We start from the raw sequence: 19572 nt of genomic DNA, 5'->3' as shown, positions 1-19572 counted from the left end.
CAAGCCTCTTGTGTTTTTCTTTGCATCTTGATGCTTTCCAAAAGAATATGGAAGCATTTGGAGGACTAGGAAATCAGACAAAGTGACAGGAGATGTGCATGGACACGTGTACGAGGATTGGTGACATAGTCTGGGAGGTCTGCCCAAGAAAGAGGCAGATGGAAGCACTGGAGGTTGTTTTACTTTCCTTTCAGGTTTCTGTATTGACCGCTCCTCCATGTGAGATGTGGGTTGCTTTTGGAATGAAAATGACTACGTTCCTGTATTATAGTAATACAATGCTACAGCCCTCTGAATAGGATGCTAATAAAATAATAAAGCCATGCACAAAATCTTAGTTTCTGGATATTTTTATTGTAGAATCCTACTCAGAGTGAACTTTGTTTGAACTGCAATGAACACATTCTTTGAGAAACAGATTTATTTTTATTTTTTTTTGGATATAGTGCATAAGAATACACTTTCCTCAATGCCAACTTGTAATGTCATGTAAGCCTGAGGATAGCTTGTGTCTTTGCTAAGGATGCTATGTAGCCTTTGGACAGACGGAGGTCAAAGGAAGCAGCTGTCCTTCCATGGGAACAGAAGACACTGTCTAGAAATACTTCAAAAATATTAATTGTTTAGTACTTCTAAAGGAGACATCTCCATTTGCCATTTGTGAAAAAAGCAAACATTTTAAAATTTAGCTCTGATGTTGTTTTCTTGCTGATTAATTTTGAAGGAAAATAGCATATTTCTCAAGTCAGATTCTAATATTTCTGTGTCATACTCTTATCAGGAAAGCAAGTAAAAAGCCAGAAATGGTGTATATATTTTTTCGTGTTTTAATTTTTCTTTGAAGTCAACAGTTAAAAAGTTGAAGAAATAGAAATAAAAATTTTGAGAATGAGGAATTTGTATAACAAGTCAAATTAATTAGTTCAGTTTGTCAAAAATGTTTCATGTAATGTTATGCCTTTCATTCATTCATGAAGCACAGTAAATATAAACAGTAGCATAAAACTTTAGTCCCATGCACAGCTTTTTTTTCATGTCTGTGTGATATTAGAACCAACAATTCAATACCTTTAAGTGATTTGTGTGTGTGTGTGTGTGTGTGTGGGTGTGTGCATGTGTGTATGTGTGTGGACTTGGTTTTCTTCAAATATGTCAAAGGCAGGGTACCTTTTTTCCCCCATTAGGTGCTCTGAGCTAATCTAAATATCACCAGTGCTATAGTAAAACAGATTGTATGTTTTTGTTTCTCCTTGAGTGGACATTTGGTTTTCCTATTCATTTATCTTTCTTATTTGATTGTTTGTTTATATGTGTCCCATCACTAAATGTATAGAAAAACAGTATTTTCTACTCTGCAATTTTTCTAGAGTGCCAGAGCCCGGGCTTATGAATGTACCTGACTTTTCCAGCATTTATCACAAATGTAAATGAACACTCGTGGTAGAGCCTGTTTTCCGATTGCTCTGATGATCACGTTGCTATGGTGATCACAGAGCACACAGGTTCATGAGACAGCATTAGTAATGCAGCAGCTTGAAACTTAATCAGCGCGCTGCGACTTCTCCCCCATATTTCAATATCACTTCGGCAAATTGAATTCCAGGCAGTTGTCAGTCCAATGTATTCCCTGTGGTTTTTCCTCTGCAAAATTGCCTCTTTATTCTATACACTGATGATCATGGAGTAATTGAAATCCGCAGCTGTTTGTCATGCTATTTATACAACTCTGTCTTGTCGCCAGAAACCTTTGCATGGTGTGCACTGCAGGTGACAATTAGATCTCGAAACCTTTTTTTGCTTGAACAAGTGAATAATTGTTTTCCCCAAATACTCCTGATTTTGGATACTTTATGTGATACCTTGTTTTGTGGGGGAAAGTTCAGCCAAGGTTTAATCACAGTCTATTATGGCAGCCTGACAGGGCTTTGCATCCTTTCCTTCCCACGATTGTGAGACAACTAGAGTGTTGAGAAAAAGGGCTCACTCCTCAGGCAAGGTGCCCCTCTAGTTCCCCAACAATCTGGTCTCCAGCCATGTCAGCAAGGGGACTCTCCAGCCTCTAGTGTCCCTGAAACATTTGCAACAATAGATGTGAAAACACAATTCAGTGTGGAAAAGAAAGCCACCATCCAGGGCCTGTGGCATGGCTCTGGCATGGGATAATGCTTTCTCTTTAGGCTGCTTTGGAACTCGGGAACTTAAGCCCTTGGCTCTTTCCCCGTGAACTGTTCCATTATCAAGTCCCCTTGTAGCCCTTTGAGGCTGTTTTGAGGGTCACTACGTGACTTTTTTTCTTCTGAATCTGAACTCCAAAGGAACATAAACTGAGCTTTATTTGGATCCCAGCAGGTAGAAAGCGTCCCTTCTCCTCTCTGCAATATGTGCTGACGTAAGTGGGAAGCTGTAGCCCTCCTCCTCCCAGGTAAAGGGAAATGATTTCATTTTCTGTGTTCCCCCCACCAAAAACATGGGCATGATAGCATGAGATGGGAATGGAGGTACCCTGTTTTTATGAAATGAAATAATGACTGGAGACAAGCTGGGTCATTAGAGGCCCAGAAGGGATTTGGTCGTGTCCCCATGACCCATCAATCGTCTTCCCTACCACCTTCTGTTGTCTTTCTGCATCGACTGAGGACCACAATGGCCGCTTCCAGCTAAGCCCCTCCCCTGCTGTGTGCCCTCTTCTCTTCTCTTGCCTCCAGCCCAACACTCTCTCCTCCCTCTTGCTGTTGTGGTATTCAGACACTGACATTGTCTAGGGCTCTTTGTACACTTGAAAAGTTACTGAAGGTCAGTCTGTGGACAATCTTTTCGTTGTTGTTGTGGAATACCAGCTGGGTGTAGAAAAGAAAAGAAAGTTGCTATAAAGCTCTTTCATGGAATAATCAGCAACTGACATGGAGTGCATCTCTTCACGGCACAGCCAGTGCAAGTAGCAGAGCTAAGTTTTGCGCTGTTTTGAAATATCAGGGTGTTTGTTTTTTTTCCCCAGTTTCTTGAGAAAGTTGTCCAGCAGCTTTACTTAGCTAGCTATTGCGCCGGGCCAATATCTGTGCCATACGATACTGATCTCTCTGCAACAGACGGCTTTGTATGTTCATAGTTGAGCTGATGATAAAGCTGAAACAGTGGATTGATGGTATCCGGTGATCTTGGAAATCTCTTTTTAGCATGACTTACATTTATCCCTTACTTCCTCCAAGGCTTCACAAGTATTCCCCACTCCTCAATCCTTTCAATGATGCTTTAGTTCAAATGCAAATGAAACAAATTTCAAGGGCTGAGCTGTAAGGAGGGTGAAGGGCACGAAAATTCAGAGGATCCCCATATTTAGGGTGATGTTTTAAAAGACTGCTACATTTACATGTTTACAGCATATACACTCTTACAGCATGACAGGAACAACTGATCTTAATATCTACTTAGCAAGAGCGATTGGATAAAACAGGAGGCTGGCTCCCAGATGGCTCGGCATTGTTCATGAAGCTGAGGACAAATGTTAAGGCTCCAGGTGGCAAAATTAAAACAAGAGGTGGTTTAAATTTTTCATTTAAGAAAGGAAAGAAATGAATACCAAAATACAAAGTGGAAACACTCTTTTTTGTGTGTGATACACTCATTGTTGCTCAGTTACAGAATTTGCTGTAACTTGACTTGGCCTTAGAAAACCCTAGGTTTTCAAAAAATGTTATGCAATGGGTGTGTGTGTTGGTGGTGGTGGTGGTGGGGGTGTTTCCTTTTGAATTTTTCTTTTTGAATTCTCTCTCTCTGTCTTTCATGCTAGGATTATCTTGTTACAACCCAAATTTAAACTGATCATACTAGGGCATCTGTAGGATTGTCACCTTGGGTTTGAGGGTTTTGGTTTTTGATGTCTCCAGGTAAGCCTTTCTATACACAGAATCATGTTTAATTCCCCTCAAAAGTGGTTCTCCAAGTGTGAGACTCTAGGCTCCAGTCTGAAGGAGTTCCAGGGCATCCTAATTACTCCACCTAAATCCTCAGGAAATCTGGGAAGCTGGCATGAAGCTCTTTCGCCCACTCCTTGGAATTCTTAGACAAAATCCCACTGTTCTTTCCCTTTGGGAACTGACTAGACCAGGAGTGAATAGACTGATCCCCTAGCCCACCTTGGGTCCCGGATTTGTTCAATTGATTTGCACTTATGCGTGCTTTTAAGAATTATTCTCAGTTGTCTCCTGAGTGCATTCCAGAACATTGCCTGGCTTCAGCGGCCTGTGGTTTTCATTGCCTGAGGCCCCAAATCGCGTTTCGCTGATCCCCTACCCACTTCATCCATCTGGAAGTTACTCCCTCAGTGTTTCCCAGGCTACCTCTGGGAGTCCCTGAACGAGGATCTGACACACAGGCACAGACACATCCACTATGCTCTTCTATTTCCAGGTCACGGGGCTTCTGAAAGTCTCACCTTAGCTTCTGCTGATGGGGCTCACGTTTGTGTCAAGGGTGCTGTGTTTGTGAGACCCCAAAGCGCCAGTCTTCAGGTGGGCAGAGATGAGGAGGATGACTTTCTTTAAGCTCTATGCTCTATTTGGTCATTTAGGCTCTAAGGCAGCTCTATTTGTGTCAACATTTAAATATTAGTTACAACTTTTGCATGCTTTTTATGTAGTATTGCTTTTTTTTCCTTTTTCTTACAAAAGCTTTAATGAATTGTTTCATTCCTGCCAGCCCCTCCACCCCTCACCAGCTTCTCTGGAGAGTCATCTGTTAGTCACATAGGTATTGAAATCTGCTCCAAGCAGCCAGATGGGTGAGGTTTTCAACACTCCATCTTTATCTCCTAGAGCAACAGAATCTTCCTGATGTGACTCATTTTATCCCCAAAACTATTTTTTTCTTAATTTTCAAACTATCCTTCATGCTAACCAGGCCAGTAGTATTTTCTCCTTGGAACAACAGCAACTTATATATCTCAAATCCAAAATAGGTACTTAGCTTTGTATTTTGCACAATTAAAAAGTTCTGTAGAGTGAGTAGTTTTTCCTAAAAATTGCCTGTTCAAAATGCAAATTCAAACTTCTTGCAAACCAGAGATCTGCTTGAACCGTTGATTTGCAGTTTTGCTGGGTTTCACCTTTCCTATCAGAGATAAAAAGACCTTTGGGCCAAGTTTAAGTCACAGCCCGAGCTCTCAGAAATCTGTGCTTTCCCAGCATTCAGCAGGATCTGGAAGGAGATGTCATCTCCTGAGCACATATGCGTATCCTCGGAATGGGAACATAGTCTTGAGATGTAGGAATATCAAGGTATCTCCACCTTTCTTGCAAACCTGTGTGTGCACACGTGTGTGTGAGTGTGTGTGAGTGAGTGTATGTGTGTGTGTGTGTTTCCCAGGTAAGTCTGGGACAATGTCATAACTAGTGCAAGAGCTGCTGATTCTGTGTTCAGAGCAGCGCAAAAGAGAGCACGCTTTGCATACTGGTTATAAGGTTATACAAGGTTCTGTAATGACAATCCCAATTATACTCCTGGACAATTGGCTTCACCTCTGGAACTCGGGTGCAGTGTGTAGACTTGAATGACACTGACACCATTCATCACTCATTCATTCACTGAATGCATTTATTGTGCTACATAACAAGTGAGTTACAGTAAGAGCAAAATTGTCAAAAATCCCTATCTCATGTTGCTTATAGTCTTGTCAGAGGAGACAGACAATACACAAGATAACTAAGTAAATTATATAGCATGTTATATAATGATAAGTGCTAAGGAGAAAAATAAAACAAGGCGAGCATATGAAACAGGATAGAGTCTAGGGCCATACCCCTCTGAATGCGCCCGATCTCGTCTGAAACAGGATAGAATAGAAAATATTAGAGTATGTTACAAGGAATAAGGACAGTTATTAATTTGTGAAATGCGTGTTTCAAATATATATTGTATGTTTGTATACATTATGTACATATAGAGGTTTGTTTACAGTGGGTCACAATGTAAAATGTATTTCTTCATTTAGAGCAGGTCAAAAAGTTTGGGATACACTTTAGGGTTTGTTCATGAAAGCAAGTAGCTGAGGATAAGGTTATTGGAGGTGTTTGAGGGTCCTGAGCAGTCTAGAAAAAGCCAGCCAATCTCCGAGCCTGTTGTGTGCAATGAAAGTTAATACATCCAAACCAAACAACCACCGCAATTCAACTCATAACTCTGTTGTCAAATTTGCAAGCCTTTTTCAAAACTAAATACCTTTAAAGCTATTCTTCTCTTATCCTGTCTCTTATAAGTATAGATTCCTTTAAAAATTAAATAAAAACCTAACTTTTTTATTGAACCTTTTATATTCATTGAATTATATATTCACCGAATATATAGTCAATGAATGTTACACACACACACACACACACACACACACACACACACATACACACACACTCTCTCTCTCTCACACACCCCTGATTTCCTTCAAACCCAAACCAAAATTTTCCCAGTTGTGTGTTTATTTTCATGGCCACAATAACATCATTTACAAAACATGTCAGATTTCTTAGATTAAAAGTGAAATATTCCTAGATACTTCCATAGCAAAACTTAATGACATATTAAAAACTATACATTTCATTCAAATCGGTATATTCTACTTAGCAGCTTATGTTTCAAAAATCCATTTTTATGAAAATTATTTGAAATGTGAAACCATGCCTCCATGTTATCATTTGATGGGTTGCTTTTTAAGCAAGCCCTTGGGATCGAGTGCACCTGTAATATGAGTAAAACAAACTCATAATTGCTTCTGAGTCCCTTTGACCCCTGGGCAGTGGGAAGTGGTTGTTGTTGGTGGGTTGATTTTAGGCCAGGATAAGCCTCTGCTAGGTGGATGGGTTCTTAGTTTTCTAGGACAGCTACCGGTATATCAACGTAACACAAAGTAGGATGCCTTAAACCATCAGAAGTGATTCACACATCGTTCTGGAAGCTGGAAGTCCACAGTCAAGGTGTCAGCAGGGCCATGCTCCCTCTGAGACTGGATAGGTTTATTCCTGTCTCTTCCTAGCTCTGATGCTGGCTGTCAGTCCTTGGTGTTCCATGGCCTGCAGCTGCAAACCTCCAATCTCTGTGTTCTCTCATTGTGCCCACATTTTATAAGGACACTGGCCATGTTAGTATAAGGGTCCTTTTGCTACAGTGTGATCTAATCTTAACCAATCACACCTTCAGTGATCCTGTTTCCAAATAAGGTCACATTCTGAGATACTTGGAGTTAGGACTTCAACATCTCTTTTTGAGGGATGCAATTCAACTCGTAACTGGGAAGCCCCAGGAAGGCTCTAGCTGGCAGAACCCTGGTATTGAGGGTTGGGCTCCATGACTCATGCGTTATTGCCAGGACCTAAAGAGCATTCACTGTTTGGATGTGCAGACGGCTCATATTCCAATTAAACCACGGATGCTTCTCTTTTGAAGGTCACAGTTACACTGGGTGGAATCAAGCAAGATGATTGTATGTTTAAAGGAATTACAGTCACAATCTATAAAATTTTCACTGGAACTGTGTCCTTAAAGGTCTCATTCCTCCTGTAAGGATCTAATGGCTCATCAGCGTGAGCTGTGATGTTAGGGAAGGAAGACAATGGCTTCAATGAGGTTCAGGCAAAAAGTGGGGGGGGGGCATTGTGTAATGCTTGGTGAGCGACAGACGAGGTAAACAAAGGCTGCCATTTGTGAACCAAAGTGGGTTCTCAGCACACAGCCACTGGGCCATGGACAGGAGTGTAGGAGTGACAAGCGGGGGTGAGCTTGGAGGCAAGTTACTTTTTCTGCAGATGTTCCTTTCTTTCCAAGCTCACTTCACAGCAGATGGGTCTCCTGAATAAGTAAATTTCAAGGGTCAAGGTACAATCCTGGATCCATTTTGTAGATGCTGAGCTAGTCATTGTCAGCAGCCAATTTGGGGACCCGAAAACACTAAGGATTGTGGTTCAGGCAGGGTGACACCAGGATTAACATTTAGGCAACTTTCACTCTTCTTTGGTTTCTAAGAGAAATGTTTTGGTCTTTTTTAGTATAACATGACCCTGATGCCCCATATTATGTCTTTCTTATCCTTTTACAGATAAGATATGAAACTGAATTAAAACCTGGAGTAATATCACATCTTTATGCCACATTGTTACTTTGAGCAGGCTTAAAAAATTGAACATGCGCAGAGAAAGAAATGAAAACAGTAAAAAAAGTATATCCTGAAAAGCCAGTCTCCTTCTCAGCCCAACACAAGTACGTAGTCTTGTTTTATCTGCATAGAAACATGGCAAGATGTTCTTTTTAGTGTTACTTTCATTTGTGATATTACCCCTGCCAGTTCCTACGTAGCAGAACTGGTGTGACAACTTGCTTTTCCAGGACAAGAAAATGGTTTGCTGCTAATCAGACTCTTTCCCCATAAGTGGCCCATCTCAAGAGTTTAAAAGATCCTGAGGTCAGGGTGACCAGCAAAGTTCATCATCAGATTGCCTCTGGCATCTGTATGTTGTACTTAGAAACTCCCAGAGAATCATATGCAGAAAAACACAACCAAATTGCAATGGGAATGGAGAATTATCTGGATAGAGATTTATTTTCTCGTTAGAAAAAAGGAAGAATGGGCCTGAGAGGTGCTCTTTACCTGGATGGGAACTTAAAAAGCTGGCGATGCAAATAGTCCTCATTAAAATGCCACCTGGGTGCTTCAGTCCTCCCGGGAGAGCTGCTAACTCCAGGGGAGGGTCGGGTGAGCTCAGGAAACTCCAAATCACATCAGTTACTCCGATGCAATCCAGAATCCAGTTCCTGGTTTAACATGCTGAAACGTGCTAAGGGATTTTTGCCCTTGCAGTGTGGACTCCAACAAAAACGTATTACAGAAGGTTATTGCAGCCAGGTCTATGAAAGGCCTATCGATTGAGAGGGAAGAAAATGCAAGTAGACATTATAAAAGATTACTTTCTGTGCTGCTAATGAGCACTTTTGGTTTCGGTTTTCCTCAATGTTCAGGAAAGAAAGAGAGCTCACAGAAAAGAAATTTGTTGCAGAAGAATAATTGCCCAGTACATTACCCAGCACGGTGGGGTTATAATGAGCATGAGAACAGCTAACCAACCCTTAGAGTTACAGTCATAGTTTGATTCAGCTTCTTCTACAGAATGCTGAGCAACCAGACCGTTTTGCCCAGAGGATCGCGCTGCCATGGTTTTGAAAGTTTCTTGGGGAGAAATGCAATTAGTGACAAGATTTAATAATGCCAGAACAACTGAATATGATAAGATGAACTCCCCCATTCTTTTGTTCTTTCCATGCTATGTAAAAAAATAGCAAGAAAACGATTACATTATAGAGACATGAATTAAACAAAGCTCCAAAACATAAATTAGAATTTAACTATACCATTAAAAACTAATTTAATTTGCAAGCCATCATTACGAGATAATAAAGACCCATTGCAAAATGTACAACAATATCTTGTGAACATGTGAAAAAAAACAAGTAATAAATCTCATTGAGCAGATGAGTTTCTGTTACATTAGCAGATAAAAATGCTGAATGGATGTTTCAGTATATAATGAAAACTAGCAAGTAATGGAACCATTGGTTTGCTTAATTTTTTTTTTTTGCCATAAATGGTTTTATAGTTAAAAGAAGGCCTCAGGGAAAGTTATTGGTGCAATAAAACATGCTCTCAAACCAAGATAAAAAAAAATGCATTTAAATATTTTGTTTGTCAACATAGGAAATATATTGTATTCAAGTGCCAACAATAGCTTGTTTCACCTAATTGAAAATCTGATGGCAAATACAGCGCTCTCCCTGTAGTGTATGTTATTACACTGTATTGGGAATAACAAGGTATACATAAAAAATTCAGGAGATGCGAATGAAAAATGTGCTTACTTCTGAGGTTACTATTTTGAAACTTACTAAGAAAATATCATTAACATTCCCTTATCTGATTAGAATGCAATACAAACGGGTTTCAGAAAACACATTTTATTGAAAATGAATTGTAGATGTATGTTCTCTAATAAAATCGCTAACGGTAAGTATTTTCCCCCTACCTGCACTGTTCCTGCTGGCAGAGCCACGTCTGAGCCTGCAGGTAGAGTCAATGCCCTCTCACTGAAAGTCATCATGGAGAACGGCCAGCAGATGGCGGTAAAACCCTGCAGTTCCAGCCCAGCCTGCGCCAGCATTTAACATCAGTGCCATTTTTATGGCAACAGAGCATTCATGGAGGGTGCAGATGGAAACGTACGCGTTTCCCTTGGTTGTGTCATTCCCTTTGAGGCTGTGCGGTGACTCTGTGTAGTGATCTGCCGCAGAAGGAGTGGCTGATTCTTCCACATAATGATGCTCCCATGTTGGTTGTCAAATGGTCACATGCGGAATTATTTGGGTAATGATTTTATTAAATTGCTTAGTGATTTGATACAGTTGGACATGCTCATTGTTGTGGACTGAATGTTTGTGTCTCCACCCCCCCCCACACACCCATAGTTGTAAGCATTGTTCCCAATGTAACGGTATTAGGCGGTGAGGGCTTTTGGGAGGTTTATTTGAGGTCATGAGATAGAGCCCCCATGATGGGACTGATGACCTTACAAGAAGAGGAAGAGACCCAGAGTTTCCCTCTCTATCATGTGAGGACACAGCAAAAAGATGGTTATCTTCACCTTGATCTTGGGCTTATAATCGCCATAACTGGGAGAAATAAATGTTGGTTGTTTGAGCCACCCAGTCTTTGGCATGTTGCTATAGCAGCCCAAACTGACTGAGACATTCATTCCTGTTTTATATTCTGTTATGAAATCTTAGTGTTAAGAAAGGTTATCATTCAGCTCAAGTGTCGTCTCATCTAGGCAGCAGTCCCTGACTTACCCCACTGGGCTCGCATTTCTGTTCTGTGATGGTTTTCCTGTGTACAGGCCTAGAGTCTTGCTGCTTTATGTTGAGATTTTCTGTGTATGTATCTGCTTTCTAACCAGACTGTAAGCTTCCAAGGACAAGTATGACATTTTAATTCTTGAATCTCTGACACCCCACCCAGGGCTGGGCATTTTGCAGTTACTCGAAAGGATTGGTTGAACTGATACAAGTCTGTGTGACGGTTCACAGGGAGCTAAGTATATTGCTCCATTTTACAGAGCAGCCGAAGGATGCCTTTCAGGAGAAGCCAGGAATTCTTGCTTTACAGAGGGAAGCCAGTGACTCCTAACTTTAATTTCGCTGAGCGTACAAACAAGAAACTTTACTGATTATAGTAATTAATAGAAAATGATATATTGAGTTGCATTGCCCAGCTCTTCAATGGGGCCACCTTCTAACATAGCAACTTTCTTACAGTTCATTACCAAGAATGAAAAAATTTAAATCTAATGAAATGGCAGGGGAGACAGAATGTCAATACTAAGGTGAAATGAACCTTTAAATGCAGAATTATCAATAAATGTGTTATTGATTTGGGGAGAGTAGTTATAGATACAGTCATTTATTTGTGAAACCACTTACTTTTTGTTAATGATTTATTGCAGAAGAAGTGAAGAAAGACTATTTCATTTCTGATGTCTGGATGGAAAGAGATGAAGTAATTACCCAAATGGCCCTTACGTGGACTACATTTCCGTTCTTTATGTTACTCTCTATGTCACATAGCATTCTTTATTATATGATGTACTAAATGACAGCTTAAAATTTCTAAGTTGAGAGACACCGTCTATCCACTATTATTAATACGAAAGCATTTACTGAGCCCTGGGGACTTTCAGCTGGAGAACGCTTCCCCCCACAACTCAAGTTCACCTGTGTTCACAACCCGATTGGCTGGTTTGCTGTGGCGCGCTTCTCCCATTCTCCACTGCAACAGCACCTTCTGGAACTGGTTCCGGGACCCTCTTGTCTTTAGAGGAGATGGATTCTTCCTGGCATGAGGGTTTCGTGTCAGTGCTTGGGCAGGCAGGGTGGGTCCCAGGGCCCGGGTGCATGTGCTCTGCGTGTGATGTGATTGCTTAGCTCTCAGGCATTGCTCTCACCCACACACTCCTAGGTCTTCCCCTTGGCAGGTCTTCTTTCCACACCATTCATTTAAATGTAATTCATACAAGGGAAGGAAGAGGCTGCTGACTTAGAAACACAGACTTTGCCGCGGCCTTTGGCATCTGAAAAGTGTCTTGCAATTTATGTTCGTGATTTGGATACCTGCAGGACCAGTGACTAATGAAAGCGCTGGGATGCCTGTTCTATAGGGAGCACAACTGAGGTACCTAAGGAGCTTTACATGTCAGTGGTCCATTTCTGGTAGAAACGAGGAAGATAATTACCTACTTCTGTCCCCCACCCCCACCAATGAGCAGATGAAAAAGTGGAAATTAAAAAAATGCTTTGAACATGAGTAGGTGTGCTCACATTCTAATCATATTATTATTAATTGTGAGTACAGGCCCTGGGAGCAGATCCATCAAATTCCATGTCGTAGGCCTCATGGTTTGAGGAGCAGTGATTCAAGTCAGATGCAGCCCAGGTCATTATGACACTAATGGGACAATATTGTCTGATTTCTCTACCGTTTACAGAGAAACCAACTAGATAGATTATCCTTCAATAAGCCCCAAAGTAACAGGACCATCTTCAGAGACCCTCTCCCATGGCTGCTGATCTGTGTTCAGGAGATGGAGGGGGGAGAGGGGAGAGATATTATCCTGAAATAATTCTCTCTTGTTCCAGCCTTCTCAGTGACAAAGGTCGGCATCAGCAGGGAGTGGTTGTTAATCTAGAGGCTCCTGCGTATTTTTGTCACCACATTACTTTGCACTAAAGAAGCCGCTTGGCACTCCTTTGTTCCAAATTGGGCAACTCTGCATTCAGGTGGTGGGATGTATCCCCAGGTTCTGCTATTTTTTCTTCATCCTGGTGGTCCATCGGAATTGCTCCTCACAGAGTTAAACTGCAGTAGGGAAACACAAAAAGAAAGCTCAAAGATGCTGTCTTGCATGGAACATAATGCACAGTTATAACAAACAGAGCTTGATAAAATACCAGCAGCAGGGAGCACAGTTATTTATTGCTTCAAGGGAAAATCAAGCAAAATAGCTACAAATTGTTTCAAGTGTGTTCTCCCCATCTTTCTTGAGTTTCAGTCTCTTTGGCTCTGAAACAGAAAAGACCTTTTTTATTTCCTGAGCCAAGATTTTCATTCCTTGGTGTGCAGTGCCTGCCTTGGTTTCATGTGAAGGAACGAGTTTAAAGCAAACCCTGAGAGCAATTACCTCCAAACCATTACACACCACGTGCAAAAAGCCAAGTGTGGGCTCCCAGGGGCTGTGTTTCTGGGAGCCTTGGCGTGGGATCCTTGGTGTGGGAGTCACCTCGTTACAGTGCCAAGTCACATTCCTGCTTTCCACCATGCCTTGGGACATCAGCTAGGTCCTGGAGATGCCCTTTTTTATTTCATGGGCAATATTAAGTCATTAGATGAGTTGAGTCCTGAGTCAAGGGGAAAACCTTTGGGACAAGTGCTGGGTAGCATGGAGAAGCTCTGACTTCTGCCTTTCCCGTCATTTCTGATCCACACTGCAGCACACCATCAGTGTACAAGACCGTGACAGGCTTACACGCAGGCAGTGCCTAACGGCAGACCATTATGCACTCATGGGCCATCTAAAAATACTCAGTGCTTCAGTGACATGGACAACTTCAGAGATCTCTAGTAATTATTATAAGAGGAAGAGTGCCTTTACTAGGGTGAAGGTGTCACCGTAATGTCATGAGAGCCTGTGGAAATGCTGTGTTCAGCGTCTATAGCAGAGGACCACAGCTTGTCATGTCTTTTCCTGTTTCATTTGTTCATTTTGTTCTTTAAGTTCCACATACAAATGAAATCACAGTGTTTCTCTCTTTCTCTGTCTTGCACTCCATTCAGCACAATACCCTCCAGGTCTATCCACGCCACCGCAGATGGCAAGGACCCATTCCCTTCCATGGCCGAGCAATATTCCATTGTATATATGTACCACCTCCTCTTTGTCCATTCTTCCATCAACAGACACCCAGGCTGCCTCCACATCTTGGCCATTGTAAACAATGCTGCAATGACCATGTGGATACACGTGTCCCCTTGAAGTAGCATTTTGTGTTTCTTTGGATAAATATCCAGAAGTGGGATTATTGTATCTCTTGTTTTATCATGAAAGAATGTTGGATTTTTTTCAAATGCTTTATTTTGTCAGTTGTGATGATTATATGGGTTTTATTTTTTTTTTTGCTTTTTGTTTGTTTATTTGTTTCCATTTTCAAGAAATGTTTTTTTTTTCATCCCTTTACTTTCAGTCTGTGTGTGTCTTTCAATCTGAAGTGATTCTCTTGTAGGCAGCATACGTAAGGGTTTTGTTTTATTATCCATTTAGCTCTCTTATGTCTTTTGATTGGAGCATTTAGTCCATTTTCATTGAAAGTAATTGTTGATAGATATGTAGCTTTTTGCCATTTTATTATTCATAATTTTGATCTTTTCTTTTTCCATTTTAGGGAAGTCCCTCTAACATTCCTTGTAATGCTGTTTTGGTGGTGATGAACTCCCTTATCTTTTTCTTGTCTAGGAAGCTCATTATCAGTTCTTCAATTTTAAATGATAGCCTTGCTGTGTAGAGTACCCTTGGTTGCAGGTCCTTTCTTTTCATTCTGTTGAATAGCTTGTGGCAGTCACTTTTGGCCTGCAAAGTTTCTGTTGAGAAATCAGCTGACCGTCTTATGGGAGCTCCCTTATAAGTTGCTAGTTGCCTTTCTCCTGCTGCTTTCATGAGTCTCTCTTTGTCTTTAACCTTTGCCATTGTAATTATAATGTTTCTTGGTGAAGGCCTCTTTGGGTTCATCTTGTTTGGGACTCTCTGTGTATCCTGGACTTGTATGTCTATTTCCTTCACCAGGTCAGGAAAGTTTTTAGTCATTATTTCTTCAAATAGGTTCTCAATCCCTTGCTTTCTCTCTTCTCCTTCTGGTACCCCTATGATGTGAATTTTGTTATGCTTGATGTTGTCCCAGAGGTCTTTTAAACTATCCTAATTTTTTGGGGTTCTTTTTTCTTTTTGCTGTTCTGATTAGGTGTTTTCTAATATCTTGTCTTCCAAATTGTAGATTCGATCCTCTGCTTCATCTAGTCTGCTGGTGATTTCTTCTAGTGCATTCTTCATTTCAGTTATTGTATTCTTTATTTCTGACTGGTTCTTTTTTATGGTTTCTATGTTTCTTTTTATGTTTGCTATCTCTCTGTTAAAATTCTCACCAAGTTCCTTGAGCAGCTTCATAACCACTGTTTTGAGCTCTTTCTCTGGTAGATTGCTTGCCTCCATTTCATTTATTTTTTTCCTGGAGTTTTCTCTCATTCTTTCATTTGGATGTATTTATTTGTTTCCTCATTTTGACTGCCTCTCTGTGTTTGTTTCTATGTATTAGGTAGATCTGCTATGTCTCCTCATCTTGGCCAGGTTGTCGTATATAGTATGTGCCCTGCGGGGCCCTGGCACAGTCTCCTGGTCTCCTGCTTGGGGTGCTCCAGGAGTGTCCCTTGTGTAACTTGTGTGTGCCCTCCTGTTATAGTTGAGCCTTGATTGCTATTTTGACCTCTGTGGGTGGGATTGACCCTCAGGCTGACTGGCTGTGGGGTTTGGCCATGTCCATACTTTATAGTCTGCCATGCAGGGAGCTTACTCCACTGAGTGGGATTTGCCCCAGTGGGCTCTGGTACCTGTTGAGATTGCCTTTTGGGTGTGCCACTTGTGGGGCTAATTGGGTGGTGCTCTGCCATGGTCTGAAGCCAACTTCCATGCATGTTTGTTCTGGGCCCTCTTGGAAGGGGCTCTGGTGCAGGCCCAGGTTACTCACTGCCTGTGACCAGCTGGGGACTATCTGGTAGGTGCTACAGAGTGATCCATGGTTGTTTGCTGCTTGTGCTAAAGTTGAAAGCACATGGAGAGGCCATGCTGTGAACCGAGGATGGCTGCTATCAGTAGCTCTGCAAAAAGCCAGGACACCCCAAGGTCTGCTGCTACCTGCCGGCTCCCTTAAGGTTCAGCTACTAATAAAGCCTCATGTAGAATGCGAGTTTGGTATAGCAGCGTCTCAGTGGGTCACTGGTGTGGGAAGAGTTGTGGTCACCAGGTTAATGTAGACTCTGGTTTGGTGCCGGCACTGAGCCTGGAGCTACTCAGCGAAAGTCTCAGAGCACCCCGAGGCCAGTCACCACCCACTGGGGGGCCATGGACTCTGATAGTTTTCCAAGTAAGAGTGCAATGTGGGCTGAGCTGGTGGGTTGCAGAGAAAGTGTCTCTGGTGCTGGGGAAGTTGGGTAGGGTGGGTTTCCAGTGAGTCAGCAGGGTGGAGCAGTGAATCTCACCAGACCAATCAGATTCAGATTTGGCTGTAAGCATAGGGGGCGTGCTCAACATAAGAAAAATGGTGCTCACCTGTCAGTTGCACAGGAGAAGGATGCCACACAGGAAAAATTGCGACTATCCTCTAGCCCTTGCTCTGAGGCCACACCCCTCAGTCTGCTCCTATATGCTTCCAACGGATGCCCCAAGTCATCTTTCCGCTGGAGCCCAGGGTGACTGCCTGCAAGAGAGTCAGTCTGTGCGCGGGCTGTTTAAGAGAATGACTGGGTTTCCTGCAGCCTTCCATCCCACCTGGATGGTGGGACTCTCCACTGTTTTTCACCATCAGATTTTGTGGGGCCTCCTCTTCCCGGCACCAGTACTCTGGGCTGGGGAGCTGGTGTGGGGCTGGGTTTCCTCGCTCCTCCGGTGGCGAGCTCTGCAGCTGAAATATCCCTCCTGATTCTCAATCACCCCATGAAGACTTGGGGCCCATTTTATATCTCTGCCCCCTCCTACCAGTCTCGATGTGGCTTCTTTATACCTTTAGTTATAAAACTTCTGTTCAGCCAGACTTCAGATGGTTCTCCAGGTTGATAGTTCTATAATTTAGTTGTAATTTTAATGTGTTCATGGAAGGAAGCAGGCACAGTGTTTATCTACTGCAGCATTTTGGATCTCTCTCCTGCAGCTTGTAATTGAAACAATGTGTATCACTTTAGCAATGTATCCTACAATCTTCACTCTGTTCTTCTCATGAGATCATAGGATCAATTAGAGTATAATTATCAGAAGTGGAGGATAAAGGGAAATCTAGCTGATGATAGGCACTGGCAATGTATGAAAACTAGTAAAGTAATTGAACATAAAATCTGTATGTCTAGGCTGCTGGGGATTATATTATTAATATAACATGCTGCTGATATTTATACATTTGCAATTAATCCTCGAATACATGTTAAGAACTAGAAAAGAAAAGATCCAGAAGTACTACACCTGGTCCACTTTAGAGACCAGCTGCGTTAATACCATCAGATGTAGCCAAGGAGTGTTGACAAACCATTGAGGTGCAGGTGTTGCTATTTAACAAAATCAGGAATGCAAACCAATGGTTTGGTTCACTTTCTTAAGAAGAAACAGGGTGAAATAGTTTGCAGAAATGAATGAGTAAGAATGTGGTGATAACCTTATCAAAACATTGAGAATGACTGCCTAAAATAACACAGCTAGTAAATGGCAGAGGAGTTGAGGCAAATGCAGAAACTGAGTATTACTCAGCTAAAGCCAGTTATGATGTTTCTGAGTCACATTTTTTTTAGCCAAAAAAATTTTTTTTGTGTGTGAATTGACTAGTTGGCTATCGTATCAATCCAGACAACTGCTATGCATTGGTGTCAGTTAGGAATGCAGTGTCTCTTTGTGATGTTTATATTTTTCAAGTCCAGATTATTAATGTGTGTTTGGTTAGTAGGGTCTATTCTGTTGTATAAATTGCTCACAGATTATTATTTCATTAATTCCACAAGTTTTGATTAAATACGTACGTGCTTGGGACTGAAGGGATTACAAGAATGTTTAGGACTTGGTCCGTGTTCTCAAGGAGTTTACTACTTAGTAGAGATACAAAAAAAGAGGCTTAGAAATAAAGAATTAATAGTCAAATTAGTGCTTAATTAATGCCAAAAGCTAGATCCAGTAGGCTTTGGGTAACTCCATTTAAAACTGGAAGCCATTGACTAGATGCTCAGCTACCTGCCACTAGTTTGACCTTATTAGGTTGCAAAGCTGTCCTCAGACAAATGTCACATATTTAAAAAAGGATATTATAATGTTTTTGTGAGTATCAAATGATATGTGAAAAAGTGCTCTGTGTTGCACTTTGCTATGTTCTGGACTACATCTAGGATCCGTATGAGGGAGATGTTGCATCTGGTTGAGAGAGTTCACTAAGCGGGGTGTCTATTGTAATTGGGGACCTTGAGCTGAAGGTTGGATTTCAAAAGCTGGAGGTGGTTAGGGAAATTTCAGCTTAAAGGAAGAAAGCGACACAAAGTAGGAAAGCGTGAGATTAAAAAAAAAAATTGTGGTACCATAAATTTACCATTGTAACCATTTTTAAGTGTACAGTTCAGTGGCATTAAGTATTTTCTCATTGCTGTGTAACTATCATCACCATCCATCTCTATCATTTTTCAGCCATCTTTTGTTACTTGCAAAATTGAAATTCTGTACTCATCTAATAACGACTCTTTATTGGTGGAGGTCATTGAGATGATGTGATCACCAGTTGATCTGAGAGCTGGACCTGGACAAACAGAGGCTCTTTACCCCCTGCTCTATCCTTAGAATGTATGTTCTGCCCACAGTGGGAGCCATTTTCAAGGATGCAGCCTTGAGATAGTAAAGCATTGTTGAGACCATCTGGACAGCACATGTGACTGAACCCCGTTAAGGCCTCTCTACTCGTACAAACTTTTAAGATTCTGGTGTGTGGTGAGGAGATCTGTTGGTCTTGATGCTGCCCAAGATAACCCTTGTAATTAAGTTCCCTTTAGGAATTAAACCTGTCACCTACAAATCTGGAGTGGTCTGCCTTTTCCTTTAGCCTCTTTCTGCCTTTCCTGTATGGGGGCCAGTTCCATAGTTCACCCCAAAAATTTCCAAGGTTATAAAGCAACATTCCTCATTCCCTCTTACCTCCATCCCCCAGTAACCACCTTTCTACTTTCTGTCTCTGTGAATTTGACTACTTTACATATCTCAAATAAGCAGAATCATACAGTATTTGTCCTTTTGTGACTGACTTATTTTAGTTAGCATAATATCTTCAAGGTCCATCCATGTTGTTGCATGTGTTAGAATTTCCTTACTCTCAATATTCCATCACATATATTCACTATGTTCTGTTTATCCTTTTATCTGTTTATCTATTTATTGATGGACACTTGGGTTGCTTTCTCCTTTTGATTATTGTGAATAATGATGCTATAAACATGGATATATAAATATCTCTTTGAGGTCCTGCTTTTGTGTTTTTGAGTTGGAGCAGTTCTTTATATATTCTGGATACTAAGCCCTTATCAGACACATAATTTAAAACTATTTACCCATTCCATAGGTTACTTGCACTCTGTTGATAGTGTTCTTTAATACACAAAAATTTTAAATTTTGATGTAATCCAATTTATCTATTTTTCTTTTGTTGCCTATGCTTTGG

This window comes from Hipposideros armiger, unplaced genomic scaffold (assembly GCF_001890085.2).
Source record: "Hipposideros armiger isolate ML-2016 unplaced genomic scaffold, ASM189008v1 scaffold_1, whole genome shotgun sequence".
Taxonomy (NCBI): domain Eukaryota; kingdom Metazoa; phylum Chordata; class Mammalia; order Chiroptera; family Hipposideridae; genus Hipposideros; species Hipposideros armiger.
The sequence above is the reverse complement of the archived record's forward strand: the minus strand, read 5'-3'. Positions refer to the sequence as shown.